Genomic DNA, 13,301 nt, shown 5'->3' with positions numbered 1-13,301 from the left:
TATATCGACAATAGACTTGCATATCGATTTTTCTACCTATATCAGAATTTTAAACATTGCATACGGTGAATATTTTGCAATTTATCATAGAGGTAGAGAATACAATGTTCTAACTAATTTAGCTAAGTTGATATCTGGATAGAAGTTAGAAGTTAGAAGTTTAAGCCACTTCAAATGTTATTTAGGTGTCATAATTGATACTAAGGTATGCATGCAAATCCTCCCATAACTTTTAACTCGTTTGTTTTCTTTTTTCACAAAGGTAAAAACTAATTATACATACATGATGCAGGACAGACTCAGTCATATTTAAGTTGCAAACAGAAAACCAAACCATCCATCATGCAGGACGAATTAAAATCGAAAGAAAACCAAGAAAATCACCAAAAAATGGATAAAAATTCCCAATGTCTGATCTTTGAAAGCTAAGTCAACACACCAACCTACCACCTTTCATGGAATTTTCATCACCAAAAAAACAAAACCCAAAAACCAAAATTCAAAAACAAACACAAAACATACACTCACACACCAAAATCAGGAACAACCCAAAAACCCAAAAAGTAGCCTCCTTTGGCTCCAAGCTCATCAACCCAACACGCCCATGACCATTAACTCAGTCAAGAAGCCATGAAAACACAACCCATTAGGCAAAAAGACGAAAGTGGCCATTGGGAATGAGAAAGGCAGCTCCTTTTTACCTGAGGAGGCAGAAAAGGTGGCGGTTCTTGGAGATGTAAGAGAGGCAGCGGAGAATCAGAGGCAGTAGTAGTAAATTTAATTAAATTCCCCCGATAAGGAAAAGAGAAAAGGATTGGGATTTTAAAGGAAGGGAAGGTGGTGAGCGAAGAAAGAGAGATTTTGTGTGTGTAATTGTGTATAATTGTACTCGTGTCTCATGCATCTACCGCCTTTTGTTTTTATATCCCCAATTTTTTTGTGTTTTTTTAACCAATAAATTTTGTTAGATTAAATGTTAGATTAGTCCACCGATTAAGTTTGAATCTATACTGTCTTACAATGGTTCAATACTTATCCACCACTGTGGTAAATAGTCAGGTGCCCATTTTTTCTGTTTTTTGATTGTTTTTAAGAGGAGAGGGTGGTGGTGAGAGTGGTGGCAGTATTTAGGTGTACGACTGAAGTAGTAGTAGTCGTAGCAATACTTGTGTGTACTTTACTTTAGGGTCATAATTCCAGTTTTGCCCCCTTTGACATTGATTAGTACGGTGGTTGGGTATTTTGGTTGGTTAACAGTAATATTAGAGATGCTATGAGTTGACCATTATACCCATTAATAATTTCTGGTTTGGGGCATGGGTTGATGAATCCCAATCATGCTTACGCTTGTGGTTATAAGCTGAAAAAGGGTTTTCTTCTAAATTTTTTCTTCTTTTGGGTAATATTTGTTCTAAAAGTTGCTGAAACCTATGTAGTAGATAACAAAGGGAGAACTATGTTATATGTATTTGGTTAATTAAGGTAAGGTAAAGATGGTGCTATCTACATATCTTTTTTTACTTTTTACACATTTATTTTAGTTTTCGGATGTCGGATCGAATGAATTGTAGGTATGAGAGGATTAATGTTGGATCCACATGGACAAATGATTGATTTATGTATTTAAAATATTACGTGAAGGACTGTCTTTAACAGAATATATTATTTCTTGTTACAGAGCTCGAAAAAGGACATCATATGGACTGGATTAAAGGGGTCGGTCATCCTAAAATTGGGATTCATTTCTTGTCGCAAATATTCACCTGTAGCATACCATATCTCAATATATTGGCGTAATTTTTCTATCGCGTGTACATTTCCATATTCGATCTGAAGAAGATAAAGAACAAAAATTAACAGGAGTGTGTAGGAGGTAAAAGGAGGTGTATGGATAACATTACTCTTAAAATAAAAACAGTTAATATGAAGGGTAAAGCCTGCCTTTTAACTTTGACCAATAAACATATATATATTCTTTTTTGTCCTTTTTTATGACTCATGGTTTTTCTTTCTTTGTCGAAACAATTAGGATACAACAAGGTGAGATATAATCAACGATCATGTTATCCATTTCAAGTGACAACATTTTGTTTACTAACATGAAATATGAATGAAAGAATTGAATTTCACCCCATTTTTAGGTGACTCATTGTTTATTGACACGTTGAGGAATTAGAACTAAAATGGGGGCCCACACGAAATCAAGAATCCGATGCTTAATTAATTGGATCATGAGAGTCTTGTATAAGGTTGGTATTGTGACTCATAACTTTATTGAATAACTTGTACATGTTTCTTGCTTTATTAGGAGTATTGTAAGACATGAATTAATAGAGAGAATTGTGATCCCCAAATCCCAACCTCATTAGATCAATGTTGAAAAATATTTGAAGTTCGAACCTCTTATGATTTGTGATGAAAAAGTTGAAAGACCCTATGTCACTAAGGTCACTTATCTTATACATTATGCCTTGTTTGTTGTTTAGGGCTGGATTGAATTGATTAACTCACTAAACACAATACATGTTGACGTAATAGATGTATGTTGACATTCAAATACTGCCCAAATTGACAATACAAGATGAATTCATTTTAATCCCATCAAAGTAGAGTGATAAGCTTTCTTCGCGATCACAAACACCAAACAAGTCCTTAGTATGGAGAATAGAAGGGGATCCACCCCAACAACAACCATATATTCTTAAAAAGGAGACGATGATAGGTGACGTTTGCAATCTTATGCCATTCATTTTTCTCTCATAAACCTTGGCCAAGAACGTCGAAGTAAAAATTGAACAATAAAGGGTAATCCCGTCATCCCAACAGAAATTCAGAGTGCCGTGCTCAAGAGATAACGCAACAGTGCGAGGGGCAAAGGGGTAAATCAGTAATAAGGGAGAGCGAAGGGCGGACAAAGATGGGGTTAGAAAATTACTGTTAGTGTTGGGTTGGTTGGCTGGCAGCTAGCGATGGCCACCGACGAAACGGTCATTTTGGTTTTGGCCGGGGGGGGGGGGGGGGGGGGGTGTGGGGGGTGGGGGAGAGGGGCGGGGGGCTGGGGGTGGGAGGGACGGCCTGCCAAATGAGAACGTAGACAATGTCAATTCCAACTTGTAACTAGTTATTATTGCAATAAATTTTATATTGTAATAAGTTATTTTTCTTGGTTTTGTCTTAAGGAAACACGTTTCAACATAGTTAAAATTATCAATGACTATGAAGATATGAAAAAAAATAAAATTTGGTGCTCAAGGAATCCTATTTAGAAAATAAAACATTCATTAAGGATAAATAAGTCAATAAATAATGATTTATAACTAGAACTCCATTAAGCAATAACCTCCTTAAAATTATAAAATTAGTTTGGTCCGAACGGTATAATTTTTTTACTGTATTTTATGCCTAATTATTGCCGTAATGTGTAATCAATGTGTTTAATCAAACCAACATATTGTTGAATACGACTGGGTCCTCTCTTGAACTTTGTAGCGATCATCAACATTATTAAAGGAGGAAGGACTTACATGAAACATGAGCGTTAAAGTGGTACTATCTCGAATTAATTATGAGACAATTTTTAGAAAAAAAAAATAAAACACATCACGACAAGTGATAGATTTGGAACACCATCTCATGTAATCTCTAAAAGTGACATTATGAGATAATTCGGGGAAGAGTTGATAAATGTATTTGGCGTATTACAATTTCTTCCCATAATAATGCTCTTGGAGTCGGAGAACCTTAGTTACTAACGTCCCTCCTAAATTGCATTAATTTATCCTAAAGATTTCATTTCAATTGGAATTTAGTTATTCACCATGTACGAGGATCCCCGCTAAGCATCCATGGCTGAATGGTTAAAGCGCCCAACTCATAATTGGCGAATTCGTAGGTTCAATTCCTACTAGATGCACGCCAATGGGACCCTCCAATAAGTCTATTGGAATTGGCTCTGTATCAATGGAATACTAAAGAAGAATTTATACAGCATGTATGAGGACACCAACACGATATTTTGTGTCATGAATAGAGATGCGTAAATTTTATTTTCAAATTTCTTTATTTTATTAGTACGGAATGCCATATAGTGGTATACTCGTATTATGTAAGTTGTAATTTGATTTAGCATGTACTTGACTTCCTTTTTAAGGCATTTTTAGAAGGTCAAAATGAAGCATTTGGGCCCAACTTACCTAGTTGTCCTTTATTACTTCTTTGAAGTATTTCATCAAACATCGTGCTCCAATATTAACATGCTCATTAATAACTTTATATTTGAGTATGTGCAATTGCATAGACCAACTCTATGGTGACTCCGTTAGTGATTCCGACCAACTTCCACTAAATAACCAACAATGGACTCGATTGCACATGTTAGTCAACTACTTATTAGTCTTAAATTAAAAGGATTAAGATAAAAATTAGGCCAAACTACACTAATTCAAATGTTGCCAACAATGTACTAAAAAAATATGAATGAGGATCCTCTTCAGATCCTTTTTGTGAGGATCCCGATGATCCTCAAATCGTATCTGTTCATAGAACAATCTCATATTAAATGCACATGCATCAGTTTCATAAAATCTTTATAAACACAAAACTAGTTCTGCCCATACAGAACACTTCCGTAAAACCCAATTAATCCCAAATAATCCAATCGTCTCATTGACATCCATACAGTCAGAATTATTAATGTATCCGTTAGCACCTTCATCTATCGTGGCCCGATCTTCTCCGTCTATCACCACGAGTCATGCTCATTCTTTATTTATTTAGGACCATTTGATGATCATTTGATTATTAGTGAAAATTGAAAACGGCAGTCAAATGGAGGCGTGAATGCAAGATGCTAGCGGAATGATCAGCTGGACAGAGGCTGGGGTTGCTTCCTCCCCACCGTGTCCTTCCTTGTGTGTCGGAGATATAAAGCGAGTGCACCAGAAAAGAACAGGAACTGGGTCCTATTCTATGGCGAAGCATCCGAAGCATAACTGCACACTCACACGATCTTTGTCAAGAGATAGGAGCATTCGATGGAACCAGTGAACGTAAATGCTTTCAATTTTCAATTTTTAAAAATTGAAAACTGAAAAAAATAAAAATAAAAAAGTGAAAACTAAACTGAAAGTAAATAACAACCAACCAAAAAGTTAAAAACAAAATGGTTAAATGACCCTTATTAATTGAAAACTAAAAACTGAAATTAGTTACGAAACAACCAAAAACTCAAAACGAAATAGTTAAATGCCCTTATTGTTAATCAATTTTTTTTTGGTCAAACGATAGATTTTGTTAGATTAGATGTTATATTAACCACCAACGGGATTCGAACCTACGTAGTTATGCAAGGGTTGAACTCATTTTCACCATAGTAAAGGACCACTTGCCTTATTGTTAATCACTTTGATTTCTCCCTTAATTGTATGAGTTGACCTTGCTAGTTGACCTTTCTTAGTCACATTTCTCTGTATAAGCATTGGCTTTAGTCATACGTTTGGCTATTTGCATTTGAAACGTCTTTCTGAAATCATGGGAAAGTTGAATTTTGTTTTCTCTAGACAAAGTCACAATCTATAGCAATGGACCATTATATCGAAACTGATGTTACAGAAAGATTAATATACACAGTGCAAGAAAACAGGGCTTCAATGACGATGGCAAAGCGTCACTGAATACTACAAATTCGTCACATAATAGTATATGTGATGAATTTCAGTCGTCACAAGGCTTGTCACCTATGTGACGTCACCAATAGTATATGTGACGAATTTGTGATTCGCCACCTATTCTTAGTATACCTGGCGCCCGATTCCTCACATATTTTCAAGCCCAAATGCCAATCTTGACTCAATTTATGACGTTATAAGCGTCACAAATCCTAAAATTATTGATGAATAGGTATATCGTCACATGCTCCTTTAAATTGTTTATATTATATTTTAATCCATTTATTCTTTACCATTTTATCATTTTAGTAATTAAACTAGCATTTCAGCTTAATGTAATTCTGTAAATGGCAAGTACATACTATGAAACTCAATGAAAAAAAATTCTTATAATTCAAATATGGGTAGTTTTTACATTAACATGTCCACAGTAACCTACAATACATCCCAATTGTAGCTTGAAAAAGATAATATCATAACTAAAAATATTGAATTGGAGTTGTCTGCTACAAAATATGTAGCATCAATAATAGGCAACATAGAAGAACCTAGCCTTTTGAATAGGTTCAATCTTTAAAGCTCTAGCTGCATCACCACTTTTCATTTTGTAATCCATTCCAGTAGACATATCAAGAACTGTTTCACTCAAACAAAACAGTTAGGTAACCCAAATGTTGTTTAAAAAAGTGTTGATACACAAGATATATCCCTTCTACAGTACACTTGACCAAAAGGTATACATATTAACACCTATTTAAGTTATTAAACCACTTTACCAATATATATTTGTAATAGCACTTGAAAATACCCTGATTGACCTGCAAAAGAAAGAAATGGATTCACCCAAGTTATTTGCTGGCCAAGCTAGTTGGACCTTTTTTTTCCATATTAGTGGACCTAACTGAACACAAAGAGACCATTCCTGAAAAATAGTGAGACCCAAATATTCAAATCCCAAATGACGACTAATTTATATATAAAGCAAAGCAAGTATACATATATATATATATATATGTATATGTATATACGGGACAAAAAGGACTGGACAAAATAAGAACACATACATATTATATATGAAAGAAAAGCAACTACCAGTTCAACCCCGTTATACTTATGTGGTCCTTCCAAATATAATATTCTCTCACGTCAAAGCTGTAACTTTGTCATGCGTGTTTTAGGTAATAGAGAGACTTTTCAGTATGATCGGAACAGGAGATGATACACCACATGTAACTATACAAATTGTGAGATATGTGTATTGTTAAAATTTTTTATCACTTATATAAAAACACGTGATGTAACACTCGTATTCCAATCACAATAAAAAATTTCTTTTGGTAATAGATGGTGACGGAGCTAACAACATTTTTTTGCAGACCAAGATATGAAGCTTGAGTACCACTTTGGCTAGCTGTTTTTTGGCTATCTACTTTGATCTAGCCATCTTGGCTAGTTGTTTTTGGCTACCTACTCTCATTGAGACGCTTTGAGTCACTTTTGGTTAAGTATATTGCCATATATATACCAGTAGACATAGTTGACGATAGACAGATAGAGCATACACACAAATATGCTTTTGTGATTAGCTGATTCTGGCTTTTCAAATTCCAACTAACACAACCTTGTCTCCATTGGCACTGGCGATCCATATACGTATGGATTAAATAGTGATCTAAAAGAAAACCAAATATAAAGCACAAGTTCCATCATTAGTAGATACCGATCAATTCTTGACTCTCGTATGAGTGATACAAGTATTACACAAGCTACATGAGGAGATAAGCATCCATGATGCGTAGTATGACAAGGTAGAACAACATAAAGATAAACATTACAGTTGAGAGCATTATATCCTAATAGCTGATAATTCCACAATAGTCCTAATCTTAATCAACAATCGATTATGTTTTAAATTTCTAATTTTGTCAGATGTTCTTAAGTTAATACTACACAGAGCACTTACTGCTCTGGGTTCCAATAGAACCTCACATAATAAAATCACTCTCCAGAAAACATAAATGATAGCTCTAACAACTTAAAACAATTATGTTTGTTTTCATCCTGCATGAAAAACATAAGCATTCTACAAAATAATTTCATCCTACAAGAAAAATAGAAGCATTCCAGAAAAATAATTTCATCCTACAATTCACAGTAAAAAGAAAAATACGGAAAAGTAAAAAGTAAATAGAAAACTTGATTAAAAATCCTCCATATATAATAATAAATCTAGTTAAAAATCCTCAATCATAGAATTAAATAGCCAGGCACAAATACATATAGATCTAGAAAAATCAAAACCAAAATTTACCCAAATTAGAGGCTGCAGAGTGCGGATGTGCATGCAGAGGGCCGCTGGAGGCAAGTACCTGCAAATTCAAAACCAAATTTAGAAAAAAAATGATAGAAAAAATTTGAAAAGAAACATCAATCTTATCATATTGGGTTGAAAATATGAAGGTGATCATACGCTATTAACATTCATCCAGAAAGTTCTGTACTTCCCATGTCCATCTGCTCATTGTTTTTTTTGGTTGCCACTAGCAGTGACAAAAATTGAAGGCAATGAAATAGTAGCAAATTAAAATTAAAGCTTCACATTTTGTGGATCTGGTTAAAACTGTACAGTTTCACCCATTATTCATTGATTTTTGAAAGAGAAAGGAAATTGATAACTGGGTGTCTAAGCTTGGCAACCAAATAATGGATTGAAGAATAAAATCCAAAAGACAATTAAAGAAATGTAGGGAAACAAATAAGTACCTTGTTGTTGACTGAAGAACTTGATAGGAAACCGAATCTCTCTTTCCCCAATTTGCGTCCTATTATGTCACAGAGAGAAGAGAGTTAGAGAACGAGCAGCAGATGATACTGAGAAAGTGGCTGAGAAAGGAAGACAAAAGAAAGTGGTTGTCGCCGTCGCTGGCAACCACCAATGGTTAGTCCTCGGAGTTGGGGTGAGAGAGTAAGCAAAGAGGAGCTGAAGACGGCCGGAATGGGTGAGAACGGAGAACTGAGTGAAATGGGTTTTACACTCTGGGGTTTTGATATTATTTCTTCGGTATATTTTTATATTTTATTTTAATACTATATGTGAAGAATGGCACAACGTGGCCTTCTTTTTTGTTATGTGATGAATTTTAAAGTTTCGTCACATATTAATATTTCATTCGGCGGTAAAATTTCCTGCCCAATAGTTTGTGGCAAATTCAAAAGTTTATGTGACGCAAAGTATTTTGGTGTCTAGTGAAAATTATTATGTGACCGTTTCCAAAAAAACGTCACTTATTGTACCCAAATATGATAAATTTTTGCGCGCCACAAAAAATTTCGTCACCTAATCCATGTTTTCTTGTAGTGATATAGAGTTCTACAAGAATTACAGATCATTGGAGGCGTATCCTATTTGAAACGGGACTGAGCAGCAGTCTGCAGATGTGTTTTAGACAAGGAAGAGGCAACAGACATTCGTTGGACGACCTGAGTTTATCAGCGTGGACGTGGACTTAGAAAAAAAGCACATAACCTGAGTTTAACAACCTGGACGTGGACTTAGAATAAAAGCACAAGACCAAATACTTTGAAATTATTATGAAAGACACAGCCTAACCATCCTAATCTGGATTAAATGAAGAATTCAAAGAAAAGTATGAACTCAAAGTAGTATGGGAAGATGAACGATCGAAGTTTTCTTTAGCGAGCAAAAATAAGGGTTTGTGGTGCATGTGTAGATACAAGTTGTCTTTTCGTACACTTGAAAATTTAAACAAAGTAAATTTAAATAGCGAGGTGAACTTAGATGAGAGGTGGTGTTGAACTCTTTTTGAACTCAACACCTAATTAAGAAAGCTATTGCCTGTGAACAAGTAAGATCATGAAAGTCATCATCGAGTTTTCTAATTGCATGGTATACTAAAGTAAGATATATAATCTAGCCCATGCACCCCTGTTCATTTTTAAATCCTAGCTCCGTTGCTTTCAACACCTCATTCTCGTACTGGTATAGAAGTAATATTACTAGACTGATAATTAAAAAGCTTGGCACTTTAGGAGTCAATCTTCAAGATATTTTGTGATTGTGATCGATTTCTGGAACTTCGTGTTTATTATTTGAATCATTCATATTATAAGTCACTTTATAAAGATCAGTTTTGCAAAAAATTAATTAAAAATATGTCGTTTAGTAATTCAACATTAGTAAATAGATAGACGGTTTATAATTCTTTTACTGATACCAACCATTTGTCTTTATATAGTTTGATGGCCAAATGATCTCATATTGTTTATAATTTTTTAGAGTGGTAATCTTTATGTAGTGATTCACAATATAAACAATTTCGATCATAAATATGAAGTTCTATGAATTGACTACGAGGTGTCTTAGGGAGGAGTTCTTCGATCAATCTTTAAGGAGCCAAGTATTTTTCTTGATAATTTGCTTGCCTAAGAACATTGATGATCGTAAGGTCTGAACTATATTTGAGTTTGAATCATGGAGCAAGCAGTTGTCCCATATATTAATAAGTTAGTGGGTCTCCTCGCCTAGGAGGATACTTGTATATGGCACTGGTTCATTGTTCCGACAGCCTCCCATGCCAATAACACAAAAATATGTGAAAAACATTAACAAATGTTCTTGTATTATTGATACAAGACGCCACATGGAGGAGTACCAAAAAAAAAAAAAACTAGCACATGTCCTTACATTGCACGGGACCCCACGTAACAATGTATCCGATCCATACAGGTCCTTTAAATCATTCAAGAAGGAACCCAATCATCAACCTCCACATTATGTAATCTTTAAAATATGGTCTTCCTAACAATTTTCATTGACTTGATGTTAGAAGGTTAATTTTACTTGATCCTCTTTAATTTTTGATTAATTACTCTCTCTATTGACTTCTTATTGAGAGGTTAATATCAACTTGAAAAAAAACATTTAGATCCTCAAAAATTTATTTAGCTCACAACTTCTACTCTTGTAAATACTATCCATTTATTTTTTATTTTTATTTTTTAAATTTATGTGAGGCCTATCCTCACATAAAATTCTGACTTCGCCAATGTTTTGATTGATTTGCGGAACTTTGTGTTTATTATCGGAACTATTCATATTATAAGTCACTCTGTAAAGCTCAGTTATGCAAAAAATCAATTAAAATTATATCGTTTAGTCATTCAACAATAGTACATAGATAGACAGTTCATGATACTTTTAATGATATTGACCATTTGTTTTTATGTAGTTCGATGACCAAATAATCTCATATTTTTTTCAAATTTTTAGAAAGATTATCTTTACACAATGATATATACTATAAATGATTTTGATTATAAGCATAAAGATTTATAAATTGGCTACAAGGTGTCTTGTGGAGGAGTCCTTCCTCAATCCTTAAGCAGCCAAGTCATTTTCTTGATAATTTTGCTTGCCTAAAAACATTAATGATCGTAAGGTTTTACTACATGAACTATATTTGAGTTTGAATCATGGAGCAAACAGGTTGTCCCATATATTAATTAGTTAGTGGGTCTCGTCGCCTAAGAGGATACTTGTATATATATGGCATTGATTGATTTGTATATGGCATTGGTTTGTTGTTATCATGGTGTTCCCTGCTAATAACATAAAAATATGTGAAAAAAAACTAACACATGTTCTTGTACTATTGGTATAGGACGTTGCGTGGAAGAGTATTTGTGACGTATACATCCTTCTCCTTGCTTGGTCAGTATAGTGTGAAAAAAAAAAACTAACACTATTGCATGAGATCCTATGTAACGATGTCTCCGTTCCATACAAGTCATTCTTTAATGCTTTAAAGAAGAAATATAATCATCAACCGCTACATCATGTAATCTCCAAATATAGTTTATAAACATGGTCTCCCTACCATTTTTCATTGAGTTGATATTGGAGTTTAATTTCTCTTAATCCTCCTTAATTTTTGATTAATTACTCTCTATATCGACTTGATATTGGAAGGTTAATTCAACATGAAAACAAACATGTAGCGCTAAAATATTTATTTAGCTCACAACTTCTACTCTCTTATAACTATTTATTTTATTTTTTTAACATTTATGTGAGGCATATTCTCAAGTAAAATTCTGGCTCTGCCACGGTTTGTGACTAATTTGCAGAACTTTGTGCGTGTTTATTATCAAAATCATTCATATTATAAGTCACTATAATAGTAAACCTGAAAGTAATAATTTGAAGCAAGAAAGGTATATTATGTTTTCTAGGCTTCTAGCCTTCAAAACTTAGTTTTAATTTATTATTATTAAATTATAATATTGGTTAAAGTTATGAATTTATTTAACATTATTTAGCTCTTGTTTTCATTTACTAAGTGGAATATGACAATTAAAAATCATAAAATAGTTCAAAAGATTAATATTTTTAAGCTTAAAAACCAAAACTCTCCCTATGTTATAGCCTAGGAAGAGCCTTGTCCTTGGCCCGGTGGTGGAGGTTCCAATCAATGAATCAAAGATCATGTCATTACTCCAGGATGTCTTCCTCCACATCAACCCACGCTTCCACTCCGTCGTGGTACTCTCTCTCTCACTCAATTTTGTTCATATGCTTTTATTTGAGATGTTGAAATTTAAACATCTCGATTATCAAACTTTTTTATTTTTATTATTATTATTATTATTATTATTAATAATGGAAGCTGAAATGAAACTTTTTCAAGCGCAAGACGTATGAATAAAAATCTAAAATAAGGACCGAGAGTCTTTACATAAAATAATTAGTCACATTAAATTAAAAGTCTATTTGAAACTGGTTATCTCAAAGACACTTTCTAACATATGTGTAAATGCTTTTATTAGAAATGTGTAGTGGAATTTTTATTATAATTTTTAAGTGCTTTGAAATTCATTTTGTCAAAAATAGTTATAATTGCTTTTGAATGTTAGAAAGCATTTTTTTTCCCATCATGGTATGATTATAGTTAGGAAACTAATTAAATATTAATTTGAAAAATCCTCCGCAGGTTGACATTGACGGAGAGAAACAATGGAAGAAGGTTGAAGTGAAGTTCACAGATCATGTTCACGTCCCTATTTTTCTCTCTGGAGTGTTGTCACCTGAGTCTTACGACCTTTTCATATGCTCTCAGCCCGAGCCCGAGGCTCATTTTTTGATAATTATATATATATTAATAAGTAATTAATTATCATATTTTAAAACTCAATTCTAAGGTTGAGCTCATATTTGTTTTTTTATGGTCTATCACTTCAATTACTTTTTAATAAGGATAAAGTCTTATAAAGTGAGAGATCCTTTTAGGGATGATCAATGTGGGATAATAAAATGTCTAGTAAAAAATTCCTAATAGCTGGATCTTATGATGGGTACGATATCTGTTAAAGATTGCAAGAATCAAGAATGAAGATTTGATTATATAGCAGCTGTATAGGAAAGTATCATTGTAATATTTAGTTTCTGTTCTTGTAAGTTAGGTTATTCTTACCTATTTTAGCATGCACTCATGTATATAAGTGTGCGTTGTAAACCTATTACGTTTAATCAATATAGAAAACCTAATTGGTTTTTCTACATGGTACCGGAGCCCTAATCTTGGGACCAAAGAAAGTAACAAACCCTAGCCGCCTATC

This window comes from Pyrus communis, chromosome 3 (assembly GCF_963583255.1).
Source record: "Pyrus communis chromosome 3, drPyrComm1.1, whole genome shotgun sequence".
NCBI lineage: Eukaryota > Viridiplantae > Streptophyta > Magnoliopsida > Rosales > Rosaceae > Pyrus > Pyrus communis.
This window is presented reverse-complemented; position numbering follows the sequence as displayed.